At 33.8% G+C, this 24,092-nt stretch overlaps 1 pseudogene; it reads left to right on the top strand.

Moving 5' to 3' along the window:
• The first annotated feature begins 9,221 nt into the window (after nucleotides 1–9,221).
• Nucleotides 9,222–23,805, top strand: LOC135950780 (ras GTPase-activating protein 1-like; annotated as a pseudogene).
• The last annotated feature ends 287 nt before the right edge of the window (nucleotides 23,806–24,092 follow it).

Genomic DNA, 24,092 nt, shown 5'->3' with positions numbered 1-24,092 from the left:
CTAGGATACTGTATGAGGCAGGTCTTATAGGTTAAGACATTATTCCATCTGGAATCTGTGACTGTAGGTTCGAGACCTTCAACTTCGGTGCATCTCCCCCAGTAGAGTTTCACAGTAGGGATAATTGGGTTGGATCCGATCAAATGTTCGATGGGTGCGCAGTTTTCACAGATGCATCCAAGATGGACTCTGGTACAGGGGCCGGGTTGTATTTGGTCGACAATAATATCAAGCGCTCATATAGACTCTCTAACGAGTGCAGCGTCTTCCAGGCAGAGATGTTCGCGATATGGAAAGCCACAGAGTTGATAAAGGCACACGTCCATAAAGGGTCTGCAGTGACTATATAAGTGGACAGTAGGGTATTCATTCGACTAATGATCGTTCGATTAATAGAATAATTTCTTACGAATAATTATTCGAACAATTTAAAAATTGCCATTTTTGAATAACGAATAATTCGAACAATTTTATGTAGAACAAGTAAGAGTGCTATATTCGGCTGTGCCGAATCTTATATACCCTTCACCAAATTATACTTCAAACTTTTAAATATTTTTAGGTAAACAAAATTTAATTTTTTTTCCATTTTTTTAATTTTTTGGAAAAAAATTTTTTTCGATTGATATTTTAATTTTTTTTTTATATTTAAAATTTATTTTTAAAAAATTTTTTTTTTTTTTAAATTTTAAAAATTTTTTTTTTTTAAATTTTTAAAATTTTTTTTTTTTAAATTTTAAAAAATTTTTTTTTGTTTTTAAAATTTTTTTTTTAAAAAAAAAATTCGGGTTAAAAATTTTTTTCCCGATTTTGACCCATTGTAGGTCCAACTTACTATGGTCTTATATACGTAGTTGCAAATGTCTTTGAAATATCTATCATTAGATATCCATATTGTCTATATTAATGTCTTAGTAATCCAGATATAGGTAAAAAATAGGTCAAAAATCGAGGTTGTCTTGGTTTTTTCCTCATATCTCAGCCATTTGTGGACCGATTTTGCTGATTTTAAATAGCAAAATTCTCGAAAGCATGTCTGACAGAATTATTGAAGATTTGGATCCCGAAGATATCTGGGGTCTTCAGAAAACTGATTTCAACAGACAGACAGACAGACGGACAGACAGACAGACAGACAGACAGACAGACAGACAGACAGACAGACAGACAGACAGACAGACAGACAGACAGACAGACAGACAGACAGACAGACAGACAGACAGACAGACAGACAGACAGACAGACAGACAGACAGACAGACAGACAGACAGACAGACAGACAGACAGACAGATTGTTTCTGAAATTTGACAAATAACTAAGACAAAAGGACTTTCGATCACTGTAAATGAGTGTTCCGATAGCTCCTTCTATAAATATTACTGCAAGAAGTTACAATTCTAAAAACAAATGTTTCAAAATTTTTAACATAGGACTTGAACCAATTAAAATAAAAGGTACGGAATAAACCCAGTATGCAACATTTCGAGTCAGTTCTTTTTATCGAACTTATTTCGAATTAAAATCCAAAATATGAATTTATTATGATGATCCAATCTACATTTTTTAGAATATCTTATTTTATAGAAATGGCGAATAATGTTCGAGTTTTTTTTAATGTCAAATTTTTTTTTTGCACAAATTGACAAATTCATATACATACATATTATTCTTTTGTCAATTTGTGAGAAAATAAAATTTTATTTCTTATCCTATCAATAACATATTCATAAAAATATAGTTTAACACGAAAAATGGATCAAAGACGTCTTAAAAGAAAAGCGCAGCCAATTATTGATGTTGTTTTTGGCAATTCGAATCTTCATAATCAGCAAACATCAGAAATATGTGCAGAGTTTATTGCATTTGAAAATGAAAACATATCTAACGCAACATTATTGGATAATAATAAAGGTATTGAATATGCATTATTTCAAGAAGAAATTGCTCGATGGTATAAAGTATACGAAATTGTTCATATATTTAATCGAAATCGAATCAATTTAGAACATTTTTAATACCGAAAAAGGTATAGTATATCGATAAAAATTAGAATCAGAATAATAAATAATTTTCGACTCTTTATCGCTCTGCACTCTACTTAGGAAAACACGCACATTCTCGACATTATATCGAAGTCGATATCGATAAAATTTTACGACAAAACTATTCATTTTCGACATAACTTCGAATCATTTTGCATACTGGGATATTTATAATTTAGCTGGCTAAATATTAGAAGAATCGCAATTAATAATCAAAATTTTAACTTAGATTAAATTGGAGTTGAGTGTGATGGAAAATATGATTTTGAAACGGTCGTCGAAAGTGATCTTGAGGATGATAAATGTTAACTGATAACGTTAAAATAATGTTAAAATAGACAAAGGCCATGATCTATTTAAGTGATGATGATATATTTAAGTGATGATATATTTAAGTGATGTTATTAACCGAGTACGTAAGTGTTGCAAAGTATTTAATAAATCGAACGATAAACACAAATATTGCAAACTAACGTGTTGTTGCAAGAAAAGCATGGAGTTCGTCTTATACATGATTTTGAACAACGTTGAACATCTTTGTCTAACATGGTAATAAACTTTTTGCGTATTTGTAAATGCGTCAATCATGCACTGCCTGATTTCAAATTAGCCACGTTCACTGACAATGATATCAATCTTTGGACAGATTCCCTTTATTGTTTAATTCCCCAAGACAACTTTATTAAGCAAAGATTCGGCAACGTTGATAGAGCTTGATGTATAATACAATTTGTTATAAATAATTTAGAAATAGTGAATAATTAATTTACTAAAGTATTAGTTACTCAATTTAAAACCCGAATTAATGAACGACATAAAAAAGTTCTTAAAACGTTTATATTGTATTTGAATTCAGGATCATGTCCAACTAGCTGAAATTTTTTAAAGCATAGCTCCAAAAACAGAAACTAAAGAGTTTAGTCAATTGTTTTGTAGATTGTTCGGGAGTTAATCTGATCAGAATATTTCTATTGAAAATTTAATGATGGACTTTGTGTTCGAATGTTTTTTAACATTATCAATACATAATTGTTAACTTTAACGTTATTTCTTGTTTTTCTTTAACAATAAAATATTAAAAAACCGACATCAAAACTTCATTCTTTACTTTTTAAAAAAAATTAAATTATTCGAATAATTCGATTAATTTTAAACGTGTAATCGAATTATTCGAACAAGTTAAAACCTCTTATTAGAATTATTCGTTTTATTCGAACAAGAGAAAAATCGAATAATTCGAATACCCTAGTGGACAGTCATTTGTTATGTCATTTAATTCACTCCAGCCTAGTGGAGGACTGCAAGAGAGCTCTCGAGGAGTTATTGGCCCACTACTCAATAAGATTGTGTTGAGTACCAGGGCACTGTGACATACAGGAAAATGAGGTAGCGGATGAACTGGCTATACATGGTTCTGATCCTATATGTTCCGTGACTATACAAATCAATCCTGGAGCAGTAGGACGGATTACAAAGTGTCCAGGGCCTTGTGGCCAAAACTAAATGCAAACGCAGCCAGAACACTGAAAGAGATGGATAGGTATAATCTCAGGATTCTAGTGGGAGTGATAACCGGTCATTGCTCAATTGGAGCCTTCATAGTTAAATGGGATAATGGGATAATGGCACACAGGATTTCTGTAGAATGTATGGGGATGTAGAGAGATAGAGACATTAGAGCATATCATGTGCAACTGCCCTAGGTTATAGGGTCACAGACTTAAATAGCTATGACACAGATTTCTGGACGAACTCGGTAATGTTGCTGGCTTTAAACTGGGCAACATACTAGGTTTCATTAGAATAGGGTGGCTATTTAAAGGCCGTTCTATAGCGATTCCAAATCCGTAACAAAATCTTTCTTTCTTTTTCTTTTTTACCAGGCAGTTTGGACTCTTCTTTTATTCATAATCTCTCATCACTATTTATATCTATTGAAGGGAATCACAATGGATCCCAAGGTCTCCGAGTGGAAGTGCACATAGTGTACACCCCTTCCAAACTTTACTAAACTATCATATTAATTAGACCATTCGACCTTCTAGCAACACGTATTTACCACTATTTATTTAAAATTCCACAAGTTAAATAAATTGATAAGGATTTTGACACGATTTTATGCAATAGTCTAGTCTTAGTATAACTTTTCTCATCACTACATACATAATTCTGCACTTGAGTTAAAGTTTCTGATAATTTTCTTAACCATTTTCCCAATAATTTTATCTTATTAAAAGCATTAAGTCACTCTGTACTGATTACCTAAGTAGTGACAGTTTGCCAGTTAATCTGTATCAAGAAGCGAACTGACGTTGGGTCATTATTCAATAGATCAAACTAAGAAATCCAGGGAAGACTCAATTTCAATATATTGACATCTATTGATCTATTTTTATATCACAGGACGCTGATCAGATCGATTTCCAGCTATAGAACCAACCTGAAATCTACTCTCCCATTCAATATGTGATTGGTCTCACAGTTTCTCGAAGACAATCGATCCCAAAATGATTATTAATTTCCTCGTGAATGCGGGACAGTCTTATAATAAGTGTTTAATGCTTCCTCCTTCTTTTCGACTAAGCCACTCTGAGAGACATCATTGTATTCAACACCCAATCGCTTCGCAAGCAACTCAATAAGACAATTTCCTCGTGAATGCGGGACAGTCTTATAATAAGTGTTTAATGATTCCTCCTTCTTTTCGACTAAGCCACTCTGAGAGACATCATTGTATTCAACACCCAATCGCTTCGCAAGCAACTCAATAAAACAGTGTTAAACATGTCACGTTCATCAGAAACGATATTCTTTTATATGTATTTGTGCCTCGGAAACCTTATATCAAACTACTCAATCATATCGTTAAGCATTCAAGGCACTTGTTGTTCTCAGAAACGAAGATGCAAACACCGCAATGGGGATCTATTGTAAGAATAGGCGGAGCATTAGTGAAGATGAAATTACAATACGTGAATATTTGTGATATATCGACCTATCTGTCTACAAGAAATACCACGACTCGGGAGTTACGAAACAGAATCTTAGAAAGTACTCAGGTATTCCCACTTTGCTGTGAAGTACCTCATAGACAATTTCAGAGTTAATTGCCTCATACTCTCTCCTCACCGAAGAGAGTCGTGTGAAAAGCGAAGTGACAACAAACATTGATGCCATTCTCCGGACCTTTTGTATCATTTGCAGATACGTTTTTTTTACAGAGAATGCCATCAAACGAGAGCCTCATACAGAAGAATGGAACGAGCAATTGTCGAAATGGGACTTTCGCAGATGTAAAAAACGACTGAACGTGGTTTAGAAATTCGACTGGAGATTTTTTTCTTTAAAATTTAGCAAATGTATTATAATATTATTTTGTGGAAACGGAAGTTCTTCAAAAGGCCCGGAACAATGTGACGAACACTTGTATCCATGTGTGTACATGAATGACGCTCCAACGAAAAAGACAAGAGAACAATCCCTAGGGGCCACAGTGCCATTCCTTAATTTACATAGATTCCTAACTTATGAACTCAATAAAGCCTCAATTATCACGTCTAGAGTCATGTTGATGAGCATTTTTTCAGTGTCCAAGGAGATCACCAAGACAAAGTTAATTCTCTAAAATATTCCCCTGATCATGTAAAGTATTTGCAGTTGAACTCCCTTTATCATAAACTTTTTTTTCACCGCCAACTGTATCTTTAGCTAAATATTAAGTAAAGGTGGAAATTTATGATTTTTGTTTTATTAAATAAACGTGCAATAGCTGTTAGTGGTTACAATCCTGGGTGTGTAGCCTCACTTACGCTTCATACAAATGTATATGAACTAACATTTAACCCTTTTATTGTTGTATTACTTACCTTAAATACAAATAGAAAAGGTTTATTTGGCTTAAATGTTAGTTTTTGTTATTGCATAGCAGTTTGTTGGTTGTTATAATTAAGTAATGTTGTGTCCTGGGTCTAAAACTTATTCCCAGACATACGTTCACACGAACACTGTTTGGTTTTTGAAAAAGACTGCCTGCCATAAATGAGGAAGCAAAAGCAGGACACCTAATGATGTACGAGTTTGAGTTTGTTATTTAATGCACTTTTAACTCGGGCGTATTTAAATTGTAAGCAGAAAATATTCATATTAAGCTGGTTTCCCAAATGGGCAAGTAACTCTTTTTTTAGCTAGTAATTTAAGTTCATGTGTTTATTTTGTAATTGAGTTCTAGTGTTTTTACTTGTTAATAATAATTACCTGGTCTGGTTAAGTTTCTGCATGCTATTTTTTATAGGGGATTAAATTATTTAAATACTTGAATAACTCAGGGTTTTAGAAAGACACTCCCGGATTTATAATTTAATTTTGTTAATTATTTCAATTTTAAATAATTGTTTGCTCATGAACTTAAGCTTCATATACGAGTAATTGCTTTAATTCCAGTGATAATGAAAAATGTTGACAGTGAAAAATTGCCTTAAACCTTGTTAGTATATTAGGGGATAAGAGAAAATAATAGGTTAAGTAATGGAGGAAATTCCAAAACACTTACACATATTGGTCTCATTTAATTCCCCTCATAAAACAAGCCAAAGATTGTTGTAAAGCTCATATTCCAATTGATTGTCCGATAGCTCAAACCCTTTATAGAAAACATTAGATTCAATCATAAAGCAACTGTATGATTTGCTTTGAATGAATTTGAAGTACTAGAACTTTTCTTAAATTGTCATAATGAAGCTGTTAAGACTTCCCAGCCCATTATCAAATTAATCACTTGTGTTATAAAATATTTGAGAAAATTGAAACTGATGTGGATCTTTGAAAAGAAGAAGGAAAGATAGACTTAAAAATATCTTAGTTCCCCTAATCCTAGATGAGAACGTTCTAATGATGATTGAAACAGTTGAAAAACTGGAAGGAAAGACAGATAAGACTTCCAACTCGTTCTCAAATAAATGACTTTTGTAAAGCATATTTGAGAAAGAAGACACTGAAGTTTACGTTTGGCTTTACAGTAGAAAAAGAATTACAGTGGTTGACAAAATAATGGAAACTTTTCCAAATTTAAAATATTTTTTTGGAAATAAAATTTTTTTTTTTAGTATTTTACTTGTATAGTTTTATTTATATAAATTAACTGAAAAACAAACAACATAATTAATTATATTCTGAAAAAAGAGAACAAAATTAAAAACAATGGAAACTTTTAAACTTCTGCAAGAAAGAAGTGTAAAACGAAAATAATATTTAAAAGAACGATGTAAAAAGCATCCTGTTTACAGTTATTTTATTTCATTTTTAAATTCTGGTAATTTTTCACAATTTTTTTTCTAAGTTTTTCGCATAATTGCTTTTTTTCAAAGTTAACGAAAATGGCTAAAGTTAAGATTTGTGAAGACTTAAAAAATAAAATAATTATCGATTTTAAAGCTGGTTTAAAACAAAAAAGTATCTGTGACAAATATTCAATAAATAAATCAGAAGTTTCAAAAAGTATAAAGATATTTCGTGAGACCGGTTCTGTAAAAACTCAACATTTAGGTGGAAGACCTCGTAAGACTACTCATAGACAAGATAATTTAATAGCGAGAAAGTTCAAGAAATTCCCAAAAATAACTCCTCGAGAGGTTGTTAATAGCCTAAAATTAGAAATATGGGCAAATGAGGCTGGTCTTGGTTGCTATCGTCCTGTGAAAAAATCACTCATTTCTAAAAAGAACCGTTCTGCTCGACTACAATTTTCCCTGGCAAATTGTAGACGAGCATTTAAACTGGTCGATACAGAAATGGAATACTGTCCTCTTTTCCGACGAATCCAAATACAATTTAAGAGGCAGTGATGGGAGAACATTTGTAAGACGACCAAAGGGAAAAAGATTAGATCCAAAGTACACAAATAAGACTGTAAAGTTTGGCGGTGGCAATATTATGGTATGGGGATGTTTTTCAGGGCAAGGATGGGCCAAATTCATATTATAAAATATACCATGACAGGTATAGGATACAGAACTAAGAATTAAACGATGTTATGTATCCATATGCTGAGGAAAATATGCCCCTGGTTTGGACATTCCAACACGACAACGACCCGAAACACACCTCTAGGGTTGTAACCGAGTGGTTGCAATCCAACGAGGTACGTGTTTTGAAGTTGTCTGCCCAATCGCCAGATCTCAATCCCATAGAAAATCTATGGGAAAGTGTAGATCGTAAAATAAGTACCCAAAATTACACCAGGAAGGAAGATTAATCGGAGGCGGTTATAAGGGAATGGCAAAATATTTCAAAGGAGACCATTGACTCTTTAATTGGTTCAATGCATAGTCGATGTGTAGCAGTTATAAAAAATAAGGGATACCCAACAAAATATTGAGTTATTGCAAAGTTTAGACCATATTTGTTAAAATAATACCTAAGTTTCCATTGTTTTGTCAATGCCGTAATAAAGAAATCTTTTAATTTTGTTTTCTCATTTTTAGAATTTAATTAATTATGTCTTTTTTTTGTTAAATTAAGTTAATAAAAGTATACAAATAAAATACTACAAACAACCACTGTATATAACTTAATAGATGGTCTTGAGACAACCAAACTTAATTGAAAGCATCTGTATAAGAGGAGTCTGAACTGGATTTAGTTTATTAGTTTATTTATAGATATTTTCAAACGTGTTCGACAGCGAGATTTTAAGTTGGAAACGTTCAAATGACTATTGATGTAACAAAGTTATGAAAACAAAGTTAAGATTTCCATATTCCAACTGCTTGTAAATCATATTTAAGAAGGAACTTTATGTTTGATTGTATAAATAATAAAATGTTCAAAAGTGAGGATTTTGTAGTTGAAAGTGAGGATTTTCTAGTTGAAAATGTGCAAATGAGTATTGTTGTTCTTGAATAACATGAAGAAAACTCTGTTAAGATTTCCATATTCCAACACATTTTCAAATTAATCACTTTTGGTAAAGCATATTTGAAAAATAAGAAACTGAAATGTATGGGTGGCTTTAGGAAACTGAAAGTTTATGTTTGACGGTAGAGAAGAAATAGGATTTTATAACGTTAAGAAAATAGTCTTCAGTGAGAAAATTTTACCTGAGTACTTTCGAATTATTGTTAATTTGGTAGATAGATATACATATTCCAACTTATACTCAAGCCAAACAAATTGTATTTAAAATGTCAGTGGAAGGTGAGTCTGAACTGGTGAGGTTTTTTTAGTTGAGCACGTTCAAATGAATATTGATGTGTTTGAAAAACAAGACGGAAACACAGTTAAAACTTATACTCAAGCCAACTAAATTTGATTTAAGTTTATTGATTGTAGCTATTTTCAAAAATGTTCGAAAGTCTGGGTTTTCTAGTTAAATACGTTCAAATGAATATTGATGTGCTTCAAAAACAAGATGGAAACACTGTTAAGATATCCATAAGCATATTTGAGAAAGAAAAAACTGAACTTTATATTTGACTGTAGAGAAGAACTAGGATTCTATAACTTTAAGAAAATAGTCTTCAGTGAGAAAATTATACATGAGTACCTTCAAATTATTGTTAATTTGGTTAGAAATCACAAGGATAGAGAGATAAGATAACCATATTCCAACTTATACTCAAGCCAACCAAATTTTATTTGTTAAAAAAGTTATTTCGGGAATACAAAATTAATATTTTAGTAAGATTTAGTTTTCATATGCTAAATTCCCAGTTTAATTAATGATAAATTCACTGACATTTATTGTTAAAGGATAAGCTAGTTCCTATGCGCATTTCACGGGTTGCTTAGGCCAGATCATCGGGAAACCTTTTCCGAAAAACTTTTTAAATTGTATGTGGCAGGTGAGTCTGAACTGGAGAATTTACTAAGCATTAGTTCATTAATTGTAGAGAATTTTCTAGTAGAATACATTCAAATGAATAGATGGAAACAGAGTTAAGACTTCCATGTTCCCACTCATTTTCAAATTAATCACTTTTAGTAAAGCTGAAGAGGATGGTTGGCTTTAGGGAGCAATAAAAATTATATAACTTTAACAAAATGGTGTTATGTGAAGAAATTCTATCTGAGTACTTTCAAATAATTCTTAATTTAGTTATAAAACAAAAAGGAAATGGAGTTAAGACTTCCATATTCCAACTTATTGTCAATTTTAACACTCTTAGTAAAGAATGGCTTTATTAGATGAGGCAGAACAGGATGAATGCGTTGAAATGGTGAACTGAATCTAAAACTTTTCGAAAATGCTCTAGAGTGGGTTATTTCAGTATTATCAAGCTTGAAAAATATGTTAGAGAGATAGTAAAGGTTTTCATACTTATTTCTAGCCAAAAATTTTCAGAAAAAGTGAATATTTTTTATGAAAATGGTGTTAAATTAGAAACAGCTGCTTGATGTGTTTGAAAACCCAGAAGGAAAGAGAGTTATAAATTATGTATTCCAATTTATTCTCAAATTTTATTATTAGTAGATGAGATTGCACTGGTTGGTTGTTATTTTCACGCTTATATTTTATGTATTGTTTGTAAGGTAACATTATTCATTTAAATTTCTGAAAGATTGTAGTTAAAGTAAAACCATTTCAAGGTGATTAGTTTAAAGTTTAAGGAATTGAATCTGTTCCAAAGAAAAGCGTATCCCCGAGGAAGCATTCTGCATCGATCGAAACAAATAATAGTCAGACCGGGTAAGATCTCGACTATAAGGCGGGTGAGGCAAAACTTTCCAAATACGTTTTAGGTATTACAACATGTGGACGAGCATTGTCATGATGGAATATTACGGTTTTATGTCAGACCGCATATTTTGGGCGTTTTTGGACCAATGTTCACTTCAAATAAATCAGTTGCATTCGGTGCAGATTCCCTGTGATGGTGTGGTCAGATGTCAGCTGTTTATAATAAACAGAACCTCTTTGTTCCCACCAAACATAGAGCATTACCCTAGAGCCATGGATATTTGGCTTTGGTGTCGATTCGGCTGGTTAGCCGGTCTTTACATACGATCTCTTACGCTTCAGGTTATCGTAATATCATCGCAAAAATGATTTTTATAGCGTTCAAGCATCATTTCTATCGCCTTCAATTCGTGTGGTACCCGATTTCCCTACTTTTGGATGAATCTTGCTGCTTGCAAACGTTTTGAAATTGCTGCCTGAGTAGCTCCCAATGATTTTGCATGCTCTTGTTCAGTTCTACAACAATATTCATGGAGTAATGCTTCCATTTCTTGGTATTCAAACTTCTTTGGCTGGCCTGGGCAATCTTTAGTGAGTTAGAGTCTTAAGATATATTATTTTCGTTCTCATCTCCGTAACTTTGGTAAAAATCAATACACATTCAGTCGCTGAGATTGCCACTCAATGAGGCAGTATCCAGTTATCATCGACATCAGAAAGGAGATATGACTCATATTCAAAGATATTCAAATATTAATTCAAGTACCTGGATATTCTACAAACATTCCTGTATTTATATTCGACCACAGATCAACAAGAGTGTAAGCGTTTAAAATGTGAAGGTAGTTCCCAATATCTCCAGCACATCTATCCTGATATTCTCATGTAGGTTTCTGGACATAAATCATTATCAATGAAATCTATTCCCAACATAAAAATTAGTTTAGTTTTAAATTCTTTAATATTAAATTAAGCTTGTGAAAACATTAGCACACCCTCAATTCCCCTTATGTTTCCCCCACAACTACACTATTATTATCACTTAAAATAAGCCAAAATTAAATAAAAAAAAGAACTGTCAAAATAAATTAAGTTATTTAATCAGACAACCATCCAATACAGCACAATCAGCAACGCCTTTTATGCAGCTTTCTACAGTGTCAACCAATCAATTTGTCTACAAACTCAAGAAACCAATATCCATCCTCTACATATTCTCGATATGACACCCTAACCCCTGACTCCTTTTGTTAAACTTAACTTTAAAAGAAATTTTACATTTTCTCAGCTAAATTTTGTTTCGTAAAAAAATGTTAAAATGAAAAACAAAAACAAAAAAAAACTGAACTCTAAACACGTGAAAATTCTATTATTTCTTTTCAATATTGAATTTATTAACATAAAGTCAACGGAAAACGTGCTTGGAATAGAGCTAAAGTAAGATGTTGCAGGCAGCATTTAGTATGATGATGGTGTGTGGTAACATTAAAAGAAATATTTTGTAACGGAAGTATTTAAAATAATGACACTTAAGGTACAACGTTTGTTACGATTGTCAATACTATTGAAAAAATAGTGGTAGGAGGTGGGTTAAAGGTTGGGGTTGTTTGAAAGAAAAAACAAGAGATTCAATAAGAAATTTGCTTGAAAAACATTAAATGTAAAATAATCATTACAAATATTATCTGTATAATGTTAAGGACTCTTTAGAATATTTTAACATTTAAAGAAGTGATGAATACATGACTTTTTGTTGGCATATTCAACAAAAAACAAGGATAATATTGGTATTGTGTTATGCATGGACTTTAAGATAGGGTACACTGTTTCCATTCAAGTTCAGTTCTAGTTCAGTTCTAGTTCAGTTCTAGTTCAGTTCTAGTTCAGTTCTAGTTCAGTTCTAGTTCAGTTCTAGTTCAGTTCTAGTTCAGTTCTAGTTCAGTTCTAGTTCAGTTCTAGTTCAGTTCTAGTTCAGTTCTAGTTCAGTTCTAGTTCAGTTCTAGTTCAGTTCTAGTTCAGTTCTAGTTCAGTTCTAGTTCAGTTCTAGTTCAGTTCTAGTTCAGTTCTAGTTCAGTTCTAGTTCAGTTCTAGTTCAGTTCTAGTTCAGTTCTAGTTCAGTTCTAGTTCAGTTCTAGTTCAGTTCTAGTTCAGTTCTAGTTCAGTTCTAGTTCAGTTCTAGTTCAGTTCTAGTTCAGTTCTAGTTCAGTTCTAGTTCAGTTCTAGTTCAGTTCTAGTTCAGTTCTAGTTCAGTTCTAGTTCAGTTCTAGTTCAGTTCTAGTTCAGTTCTAGTTCAGTTCTAAGGAGTGAGATCGAAAAATTCTTAACACACGTTTTTCATTACATTTTTTAACCCAAGTATTATTTGAATTTTTTTTTGATCAAGTTACCTTTGAAAAACATGTCAGTTATTATGTGTAATGTCAATTATATTAATTTTTTTGTTAATCTGATTAAAATGAGTGACCAGAAAAAAGTGCGTACTGAAATTATTAAATATTTTCAACAAAACCCAACTTGGTCTTACAAAAAGTTGGCCAAGCATACAAAGGTCTGCCGTCAAACTGTTTCCAATGTTATTAAACAGTACCGGGAGAACTTGTCAGTTGATAGAAAACCTGGTTCAGGTAGAAGGAATGGTCCACATGATGTTTCTAAAGCCAAAAAAATAGAACGCATTTTCAAAAGAGCTCCCAACACATCCGGTAGGAAAGCAGCCCGGTTAGCTCAGTGCTCGGACTATTTGGTACGAAAAGTTAAAGCTAATGCAGGTTTAAAAACATACAAGGCTCAAAAAGTTCCTGACAGGAACGCTACTAAAAATTTAGAGGCCAAAAACAGAGCACGGAAATTGAAGTCAAGTTTTATAAAAAAATATTCTTGCTGCATAATGGATGACGAAACGTATGTTCTGGCAGATTTTTCGCAACTTCCAGGTCAAAAATTTTATGTTGCTGATGCTCGAGGGAATGTTGAAGAAAAGTTTAGGACCCAAAAGCAGACAAAATTTCCCAGAAAGTTCTTGGTATGGCAAGCAATATGCAGTTGCGGCAAAAGAAGCCACTCATTTGTTACAACGGGCTCTATAAATACCGAAATTTACATCAAGGAATGTTTACAAAAAAGGCTGCTTCCATTCATAAGACTTCATAATGTGTCCACTTATTTTTGGCCTGACTTGGCATCCTGTCACTATGGCAAACAAGCCCTTGAGTGGTACAAGAACAATAATGTGGTATTTGTACCAAGAGAGGCAAATCCTCCAAACTGCCCGGAGCTAAGGCCAGTGGAGAGATATTGGGCTCTTGTTAAAAGAGAATTGAAGAGTACAAAAAAGGTGTCCAAAAGTGTGGTAGATTTTAAACGGAGATGGACTACATGTTCGAGCAAAGTGACAGACAGCACTATAAAAACGTTAATGGAAGGGTTTCCGAAAAAGGTTCAAAATTTCATCACTAGTGATTAAAACTATAAAAATAATTTTTTTTGTAAATTGTAATAATAATTTCAATCAAATAAAAAAAAAATTAAAGCTGTAAGTTTAGTGGTTTCTTTTTTATAAACATATATGTATGTTAAGAATTTTTCGATCTCACTCCTTAGTTCAGTTCTAGTTCAGTTCTAGTTCAGTTCTAGTTCAGTTCTAGTTCAGTTCTAGTTCAGTTCTAGTTCAGTTCTAGTTCAGTTCTAGTTCAGTTCTAGTTCAGTTCTAGTTCAGTTCTAGTTCAGTTCTAGTTCAGTTCTAGTTCAATTCTAGTTCAGTTCTAGTTCAGTTCTAGTTCAGTTCTAGTTCAGTTCTAGTTCAGTTCTAGTTCAGTTCTAGTTCAGTTCTAGTTCAGTTCTAGTTCAGTTCTAGTTCAGTTCTAGTTCAGTTCTAGTTCAGTTCTAGTTCAGTTCTAGTTCAGTTCTAGTTCAGTTCTAGTTCAGTTCTAGTTCAGTTCTAGTTCAGTTCTAGTTCAGTTCTAGTTCAGTTCTAGTTCAGTTCTAGTTCAGTTCTAGTTCAGTTCTAGTTCAGTTCTAGTTCAGTTCTAGTTCAGTTCTAGTTCAGTTCTAGTTCAGTTCTAGTTCAGTTCTAGTTCAGTTCTAGTTCAGTTCTAGTTCAGTTCTAGTTCAGTTCTAGTTCAGTTCTAGTTCAGTTCTAGTTCAGTTCTAGTTCAGTTCTAGTTCAGTTCTAGTTCAGTTCTAGTTCAGTTCTAGTTCAGTTCTAGTTCAGTTCTAGTTCAGTTCTAGTTCAGTTCTAGTTCAGTTCTAGTTCAGTTCTAGTTCAGTTCTAGTTCAGTTCTAGTTCAGTTCTAGTTCAGTTCTAGTTCAGTTCTAGTTCAGTTCTAGTTCAGTTCTAGTTCAGTTCTAGTTCAGTTCTAGTTCAGTTCTAGTTCAGTTCTAGTTCAGTTCTAGTTCAGTTCTAGTTCAGTTCTAGTTCAGTTCTAGTTCAGTTCTAGTTCAGTTCTAGTTCAGTTCTAGTTCAGTTCTAGTTCAGTTCTAGTTCAGTTCTAGTTCAGTTCTAGTTCAGTTCTAGTTCAGTTCTAGTTCAGTTCTAGTTCAGTTCTAGTTCAGTTCTAGTTCAGTTCTAGTTCAGTTCTAGTTCAGTTCTAGTTCAGTTCTAGTTCAGTTCTAGTTCAGTTCTAGTTCAGTTCTAGTTCAGTTCTAGTTCAGTTCTAGTTCAGTTCTAGTTCTAGTTCAGTTCTAGTTCAGTTCTAGTTCAGTTCTAGTTCAGTTCTAGTTCAGTTCAGTTCAGTTCAGTTCTAGTTCAGTTCTAGTTCTAGTTCAGTTCTAGTTCAGTTCTAGTTCAGTTCTAGTTCAGTTCTAGTTCAGTTCTAGTTCAGTTCTAGTTCAGTTCTAGTTCAGTTCTAGTTCAGTTCTAGTTCAGTTCTAGTTCAGTTCTAGTTCAGTTCTAGTTCAGTTCTAGTTCAGTTCTAGTTCAGTTCTAGTTCAGTTCTAGTTCAGTTCTAGTTCAGTTCTAGTTCAGTTCTAGTTCAGTTCTAGTTCAGTTCTAGTTCAGTTCTAGTTCAGTTCTAGTTCAGTTCTAGTTCAGTTCTAGTTCAGTTCTAGTTCAGTTCTAGTTCAGTTCTAGTTCAGTTCTAGTTCAGTTCTAGTTCAGTTCTAGTTCAGTTCTAGTTCAGTTCTAGTTCAGTTCTAGTTCAGTTCTAGTTCAGTTCTAGTTCAGTTCTAGTTCAGTTCTAGTTCAGTTCTAGTTCAGTTCTAGTTCAGTTCTAGTTCAGTTCTAGTTCAGTTCTAGTTCAGTTCTAGTTCAGTTCTAGTTCAGTTCTAGTTCAGTTCTAGTTCAGTTCTAGTTCAGTTCTAGTTCAGTTCTAGTTCAGTTCTAGTTCAGTTCTAGTTCAGTTCTAGTTCAGTTCTAGTTCAGTTCTAGTTCAGTTCTAGTTCAGTTCTAGTTCAGTTCTAGTTCAGTTCTAGTTCAGTTCTAGTTCAGTTCTAGTTCAGTTCTAGTTCAGTTCTAGTTCAGTTCTAGTTCAGTTCTAGTTCAGTTCTAGTTCAGTTCTAGTTCAGTTCTAGTTCAGTTCTAGTTCAGTTCTAGTTCAGTTCTAGTTCAGTTCTAGTTCAGTTCTAGTTCAGTTCTAGTTCAGTTCTAGTTCAGTTCTAGTTCAGTTCTAGTTCAGTTCTAGTTCAGTTCTAGTTCAGTTCTAGTTCAGTTCTAGTTCAGTTCTAGTTCAGTTCTAGTTCAGTTCTAGTTCAGTTCTAGTTCAGTTCTAGTTCAGTTCTAGTTCAGTTCTAGTTCAGTTCTAGTTCAGTTCTAGTTCAGTTCTAGTTCAGTTCTAGTTCAGTTCTAGTTCAGTTCTAGTTCAGTTCTAGTTCAGTTCTAGTTCAGTTCTAGTTCAGTTCTAGTTCAGTTCTAGTTCAGTTCTAGTTCAGTTCTAGTTCAGTTCTAGTTCAGTTCTAGTTCAGTTCTAGTTCAGTTCTAGTTCAGTTCTAGTTCAGTTCTAGTTCAGTTCTAGTTCAGTTCTAGTTCAGTTCTAGTTCAGTTCTAGTTCAGTTCTAGTTCAGTTCTAGTTTAGTTCAGTTCTAGTTTAGTTCAGTTCTAGTTTAGTTCAGTTCTAGTTTAGTTCAGTTCTAGTTTAGTTCAGTTCTAGTTCAGTTCTAGTTCAGTTCTAGTTCAGTTCTAGTTCAGTTCTAGTTTAGTTCAGTTCTAGTTTAGTTCAGTTCTAGTTCAGTTCTAGTTCAGTTCTAGTTTAGTTCAGTTCTAGTTCAGTTCTAGTTCAGTTCTAGTTCAGTTCTAGTTCAGTTCTAGTTCAGTTCTAGTTCAGTTCTAGTTCAGTTCTAGTTCAGTTCTAGTTCAGTTCTAGTTCAGTTCTAGTTCAGTTCTAGTTCAGTTCTAGTTCAGTTCTAGTTCAGTTCTAGTTCAGTTCTAGTTCAGTTCTAGTTCAGTTCTAGTTCAGTTCTAGTTCAGTTCTAGTTCAGTTCTAGTTCAGTTCTAGTTTAGTTCAGTTCTAGTTCAGTTCTAGTTCAGTTCTAGTTTAGTTCAGTTCTAGTTTAGTTCAGTTCTAGTTCAGTTCTAGTTCAGTTCTAGTTCAGTTCTAGTTCAGTTCTAGTTCAGTTCTAGTTCAGTTCTAGTTCAGTTCTAGTTCAGTTCTAGTTCAGTTCTAGTTCAGTTCTAGTTCAGTTCTAGTTCAGTTCTAGTTCAGTTCTAGTTCAGTTCTAGTTCAGTTCTAGTTCAGTTCTAGTTCAGTTCTAGTTCAGTTCTAGTTCAGTTCTAGTTCAGTTCTAGTTCAGTTCTAGTTCAGTTCTAGTTCAGTTCTAGTTCAGTTCTAGTTCAGTTCTAGTTCAGTTCTAGTTCAGTTCTAGTTCAGTTCTAGTTCAGTTCTAGTTCAGTTCTAGTTCAGTTCTAGTTCAGTTCTAGTTCAGTTCTAGTTCAGTTCTAGTTCAGTTCTAGTTCAGTTCTAGTTCAGTTCTAGTTCAGTTCTAGTTCAGTTCTAGTTCAGTTCTAGTTCAGTTCTAGTTCAGTTCTAGTTCAGTTCTAGTTCAGTTCTAGTTCAGTTCTAGTTCAGTTCTAGTTCAGTTCTAGTTCAGTTCTAGTTCAGTTCTAGTTCAGTTCTAGTTCAGTTCTAGTTCAGTTCTAGTTCAGTTCTAGTTCAGTTCTAGTTCAGTTCTAGTTCAGTTCTAGTTCAGTTCTAGTTCAGTTCTAGTTCAGTTCTAGTTCAGTTCTAGTTCAGTTCTAGTTCAGTTCTAGTTCAGTTCTAGTTCAGTTCTAGTTCAGTTCTAGTTCAGTTCTAGTTCAGTTCTAGTTCAGTTCTAGTTCAGTTCTAGTTCAGTTCTAGTTCAGTTCTAGTTCAGTTCTAGTTCAGTTCTAGTTCAGTTCTAGTTCAGTTCAGTTCTAGTTCAGTTCTAGTTCAGTTCTAGTTCAGTTCTAGTTCAGTTCTAGTTCAGTTCAGTTCTAGTTCAGTTCAGTTCTAGTTCAGTTCAGTTCTAGTTCAGTTCAGTTCTAGTTCAGTTCTAGTTCAGTTCTAGTTCAGTTCTAGTTCAGTTCTAGTTCAGTTCTAGTTCAGTTCTAGTTCAGTTCTAGTTCAGTTCTAGTTCAGTTCTAGTTCAGTTCTAGTTCAGTTCTAGTTCAGTTCTAGTTCAGTTCTAGTTCAGTTCTAGTTCAGTTCTAGTTCAGTTCTAGTTCAGTTCTAGTTCAGTTCTAGTTCAGTTCTAGTTCAGTTCTAGTTCAGTTCTAGTTCAGTTCTAGTTCAGTTCTAGTTCAGTTCTAGTTCAGTTCTAGTTCAGTTCTAGTTCAGTTCTAGTTCAGTTCTAGTTCAGTTCTAGTTCAGTTCTAGTTCAGTTCTAGTTCAGTTCTAGTTCAGTTCTAGTTCAGTTCTAGTTCAGTTCTAGTTCAGTTCTAGTTCAGTTCTAGTTCAGTTCTAGTTCAGTTCTAGTTCAGTTCTAGTTCAGTTCTAGTTCAGTTCTAGTTCAGTTCTAGTTCAGTTCTAGTTCAGTTCTAGTTCAGTTCTAGTTCAGTTCTAGTTCAGTTCTAGTTCAGTTCTAGTTCAGTTCTAGTTCAGTTCTAGTTCAGTTCTAGTTCAGTTCTAGTTCAGTTCTAGTTCAGTTCTAGTTCAGTTCTAGTTCAGTTCTAGTTCAGTTCTAGTTCAGTTCTAGTTCAGTTCTAGTTCAGTTCTAGTTCAGTTCTAGTTCAGTTCTAGTTCAGTTCTAGTTCAGTTCTAGTTCAGTTCTAGTTCAGTTCTAGTTCAGTTCTAGTTCAGTTCTAGTTCAGTTCTAGTTCAGTTCTAGTTCAGTTCTAGTTCAGTTCTAGTTCAGTTCTAGTTCAGTTCTAGTTCAGTTCTAGTTCAGTTCTAGTTCAGTTCTAGTTCAGTTCTAGTTCAGTTCTAGTTCAGTTCTAGTTCAGTTCTAGTTCAGTTCTAGTTCAGTTCTAGTTCAGTTCTAGTTCAGTTCTAGTTCAGTTCTAGTTCAGTTCTAGTTCAGTTCTAGTTCAGTTCTAGTTCAGTTCTAGTTCAGTTCTAGTTCAGTTCTAGTTCAGTTCTAGTTCAGTTCTAGTTCAGTTCTAGTTCAGTTCTAGTTCAGTTCTAGTTCAGTTCTAGTTCAGTTCTAGTTCAGTTCTAGTTCAGTTCTAGTTCAGTTCTAGTTCAGTTCTAGTTCAGTTCTAGTTCAGTTCTAGTTCAGTTCTAGTTCAGTTCTAGTTCAGTTCTAGTTCAGTTCTAGTTCAGTTCTAGTTCAGTTCTAGTTCAGTTCTAGTTCAGTTCTAGTTCAGTTCTAGTTCAGTTCTAGTTCAGTTCTAGTTCAGTTCTAGTTCAGTTCTAGTTCAGTTCTAGTTCAGTTCTAGTTCAGTTCTAGTTCAGTTCTAGTTCAGTTCTAGTTCAGTTCTAGTTCAGTTCTAGTTCAGTTCTAGTTCAGTTCTAGTTCAGTTCTAGTTCAGTTCTAGTTCAGTTCTAGTTCAGTTCTAGTTCAGTTCTAGTTCAGTTCTAGTTCAGTTCTAGTTCAGTTCTAGTTCAGTTCTAGTTCAGTTCTAGTTCAGTTCTAGTTCAGTTCTAGTTCAGTTCTAGTTCAGTTCTAGTTCAGTTCTAGTTCAGTTCTAGTTCAGTTCTAGTTCAGTTCTAGTTCAGTTCTAGTTCAGTTCTAGTTCAGTTCTAGTTTAGTTCAGTTCTAGTTCAGTTCTAGTTCAGTTCTAGTTTAGTTCAGTTCTAGTTTAGTTCAGTTCTAGTTCAGTTCTAGTTCAGTTCTAGTTCAGTTCTAGTTCAGTTCTAGTTCAGTTCTAGTTCAGTTCTAGTTCAGTTCTAGTTCAGTTCTAGTTCAGTTCTAGTTCAGTTCTAGTTCAGTTCTAGTTCAGTTCTAGTTCAGTTCTAGTTCAGTTCTAGTTCAGTTCTAGTTCAGTTCTAGTTCAGTTCTAGTTCAGTTCTAGTTCAGTTCTAGTTCAGTTCTAGTTCAGTTCTAGTTCAGTTCTAGTTCAGTTCTAGTTCAGTTCTAGTTCAGTTCTAGTTCAGTTCTAGTTCAGTTCTAGTTCAGTTCTAGTTCAGTTCTAGTTCAGTTCTAGTTCAGTTCTAGTTCAGTTCTAGTTCAGTTCTAGTTCAGTTCTAGTTCAGTTCTAGTTCAGTTCTAGTTCAGTTCTAGTTCAGTTCTAGTTCAGTTCTAGTTCAGTTCTAGTTCAGTTCTAGTTCAGTTCTAGTTCAGTTCTAGTTCAGTTCTAGTTCAGTTCTAGTTCAGTTCTAGTTCAGTTCTAGTTCAGTTCTAGTTCAGTTCTAGTTCAGTTCTAGTTCAGTTCTAGTTCAGTTCTAGTTCAGTTCTAGTTCAGTTCTAGTTCAGTTCTAGTTCAGTTCTAGTTCAGTTCTAGTTCAGTTCTAGTTCAGTTCTAGTTCAGTTCTAGTTCAGTTCTAGTTCAGTTCTAGTTCAGTTCTAGTTCAGTTCTAGTTCAGTTCTAGTTCAGTTCTAGTTCAGTTCTAGTTCAGTTCTAGTTCAGTTCTAGTTCAGTTCTAGTTCAGTTCTAGTTCAGTTCTAGTTCAGTTCTAGTTCAGTTCTAGTTCAGTTCTAGTTCAGTTCTAGTTCAGTTCTAGTTCAGTTCTAGTTCAGTTCTAGTTCAGTTCTAGTTCAGTTCTAGTTCAGTTCTAGTTCAGTTCTAGTTCAGTTCTAGTTCAGTTCTAGTTCAGTTCTAGTTCAGTTCTAGTTCAGTTCTAGTTCAGTTCTAGTTCAGTTCTAGTTCAGTTCTAGTTCAGTTCTAGTTCAGTTCTAGTTCAGTTCTAGTTCAGTTCTAGTTCAGTTCTAGTTCAGTTCTAGTTCAGTTCTAGTTCAGTTCTAGTTCAGTTCTAGTTCAGTTCTAGTTCAGTTCTAGTTCAGTTCTAGTTCAGTTCTAGTTCAGTTCTAGTTCAGTTCTAGTTCTAGTTCAGTTCTAGTTCAGTTCTAGTTCAGTTCTAGTTCAGTTCTAGTTCAGTTCTAGTTCAGTTCTAGTTCAGTTCTAGTTCAGTTCTAGTTCAGTTCTAGTTCAGTTCTAAGAATTTATCCGACTCGATCAAATTCATTCAGATAATTCAATTTGAATTTTACAGGATACAGTGTAAGTTGCCACTCAAAGGTCTCAATAACTGACAATTATTGTTCAAAATACAACAAAAACAATAACAACCTAAGGACAAATGTCAGAAATTCCAACAAGAAGCAAACAAAATCCACCTATTTTTTCTTTATATTCTTTTCCACTTTAAACAAGATTAGTATTGAAAATGACACTTGTAGTGTTTGGAATTTTAAAATCCTCCTCAATGCTCCGATACATGGAAGGCAATAACGAGAAGAACATTAATAAACAGCAGAGAGGTTTGTCAAAATATGTGTATATTCCTAATTTCTATGCATTTAAATATAATTTGAAGGATTTTTTGTGTGTTGTTTGTGTCTCTATATATTTATGCCTGAACATTGTGTAGAAGCCACAAAGTTTCTTACAAATATGATTAAATTTTTTCACACTTACAAAATACACTCTCTCTTATATTTACACATCCATACATCCAAACATGCGTGTATTTTATATGCGTGTCCTTTTATCCCCCTCAGAATGCTTTTTTTAACAATTTATACCGTGTTACGTGTTTATTTTGTTTGGTGTTTTTTTTTGTAGTCTGTCCTTTTTCTACTTTTCTACTAACGTTTGTTGGTTGGTATTTATTCAAATTGAGACATTAGACAAATTAAAATGTACACATAATTTTTGATTGTTATTTGTTGTTGTTCTGTTTAAGGAATAGTATGAGTATGTGTTGAAATTAAAATCATAATGTATCCCAGCCAGTATTTTCTATCGAAGAATATCCAGTCGAGAGTATTTTTACCTCTATAGACATTCTCAGACATTTAATTGTTATTTTTATCTTCTCTAACCAGTAAACATTGGTGGCCGTCAATTTATATCGCTTAGCGATTTGGTGGTCTACTATACCTCCTGCAGTGATCTCTTGAAAAGAGAACGTCACCTCCAGAACCCGATAGCGATGAATTGAGTTTTCATATTCTTTTTTTTTAAATACAACCACAATCTGCGAAGCGTTATGCTTGTCTGCAGAAACACCCAGAGTCTCTGGCAGGAATCGAACCCGCAACCCTTGGATTGATAGTCCAGTACACTATCGTCTAGTCTATCGGGGCACCCGATAATGACATGGGCGATGACTGGCTGTGATTGACCGCCCATCGTACCGGATATGATATTTAGGGAATTTGTAGAAGATCTTGATCCGGCCATAGAACCCAATACAGTGTTTAATTGGTGCCATCGGTATTACACGAAAAATGAGGCCATCGATGTGTTGGTTAAGGGTGAGTTTAATTAATCAAATGTTCACCTAAATTCAAATAATTTTTATTCTCTTTTTCGGTTAATATATAAAGCTGGTCCTGGCAGTTTTCTAGTAGGTCCCAGTAATAACTCTCCGGGAGACTATTTTCTTTTCATCCACATCAACAATCAAATCCATCGTTTTCGCATTGAAAAGAAGGGTTACACTATCTCATGGGTGGCCGCACACTAATGACTGCATTGTCATAGAAGCAGTGTTGAGTTTCAGATCCCTCACTGATGAGAGCGAAATATAGTTGTTTTCATTTGCCAGTTTTATCCGATTTCTTATTCAAATAACCATGATGTTTGATGCCTTTGATTTTCTTCAAACTAATGACGATGTAATTTTTTGAGGTGAATGGCCCAACCAGAATTCAATCAACAGCATGTGATCGAAAAGGCAACTGAAAAGATTTATGCCACCTTAAGTTAATGTCGTGATCAAATTAGTTTGAAGAAAATCAAAGGCATCAAACATCATGGTTATTTGAATAAGAAATCGGATAAAACTGGCAAATGGAAACAACTATATTTCGCTCTCATCAGCGAGGGATCTGAAACTCAACACTGTTTCTATCACAATTCTAAAAAGGCTAAACCCAAGGGTCTTATTGATATATCCTGTGCTTATCTCTATCAGTGTCACAATTTCTTGTGGGTAAGGCAATTCTGTTTACAGATACTGGAGAGAGTTTTACCCTCCTAGTCAAGACAGTTATGTTGAGTCGATAAATGCCTTAAAGGCGCAATGTCTCTCTGATGAGTAAGGTCCAGAAGAAAGTAAAACATCTAAGAGAGCTGCGTTACCTAAATTTACATATATTAGATGCTCATATACTGTAATTTAAATTAGTGCCACATCCATACTATAGTATTTCCTTGAACCAAGTCAAAAAAAGTGAAAATAGCAGCCGATCCAGTTGTGGAAGAAGAATTTGTGTAGAAGTGAGTATAAATCAAAATCAACCATAAAGAAACTTTTTATAAAAAAGTATTGTTTTTTTAGTGATATCCCTAACTAAAGGACCGTGAGCTGGCCGGACTAACCATTGACTTGAGCAGCTTGAAGAATGGCCATGAAACTGAGAAGTGGTATCAATTAACCGGCATAACACCCATGAGTGAATGGGGCTCTTTACGTTTAAGAATGCGTTATTTGGATGATCTCATAATACCCTGCGAAGAATACGGTCCTCTGCAACAACTCTTACTGGAACCCGAGCTCTATGCCGGCAAAGCTTTCGTCGCACTGTCTCATAATGATCGTGTGCCCTTGTACACGGCCCTGCTTAGAGTTTTCCGCCATGAAACTCTTTAAATTTTACTAATTAAATATTTTATGTTTTAAAATTATAATTATTCTTCTTAGAAATGTTTGATATATGAATTCAAATAGCTCGTTTAACGCCATAATCTTTAGAGCCTTCATCATGTAATTTAAATTGATCATGGAATAAAGGACCATGATTTTAATCTTGTAATAAATGTGTACAAAGAGCGATAACTGTATGGTAAATTATGGACATATCGCCAAAAATGTTTATCTTCTACTATGTACGATGTTCATCTTTATACCCTACACCACCATAGTGGGGAGGGTACAAT

The sequence above is a fragment of the Calliphora vicina genome, chromosome 2, assembly GCF_958450345.1.
Source record: "Calliphora vicina chromosome 2, idCalVici1.1, whole genome shotgun sequence".
Taxonomy (NCBI): Eukaryota; Metazoa; Arthropoda; class Insecta; order Diptera; family Calliphoridae; genus Calliphora; species Calliphora vicina.
The sequence above is the reverse complement of the archived record's forward strand: the minus strand, read 5'-3'. Positions and strand labels throughout refer to the sequence as shown.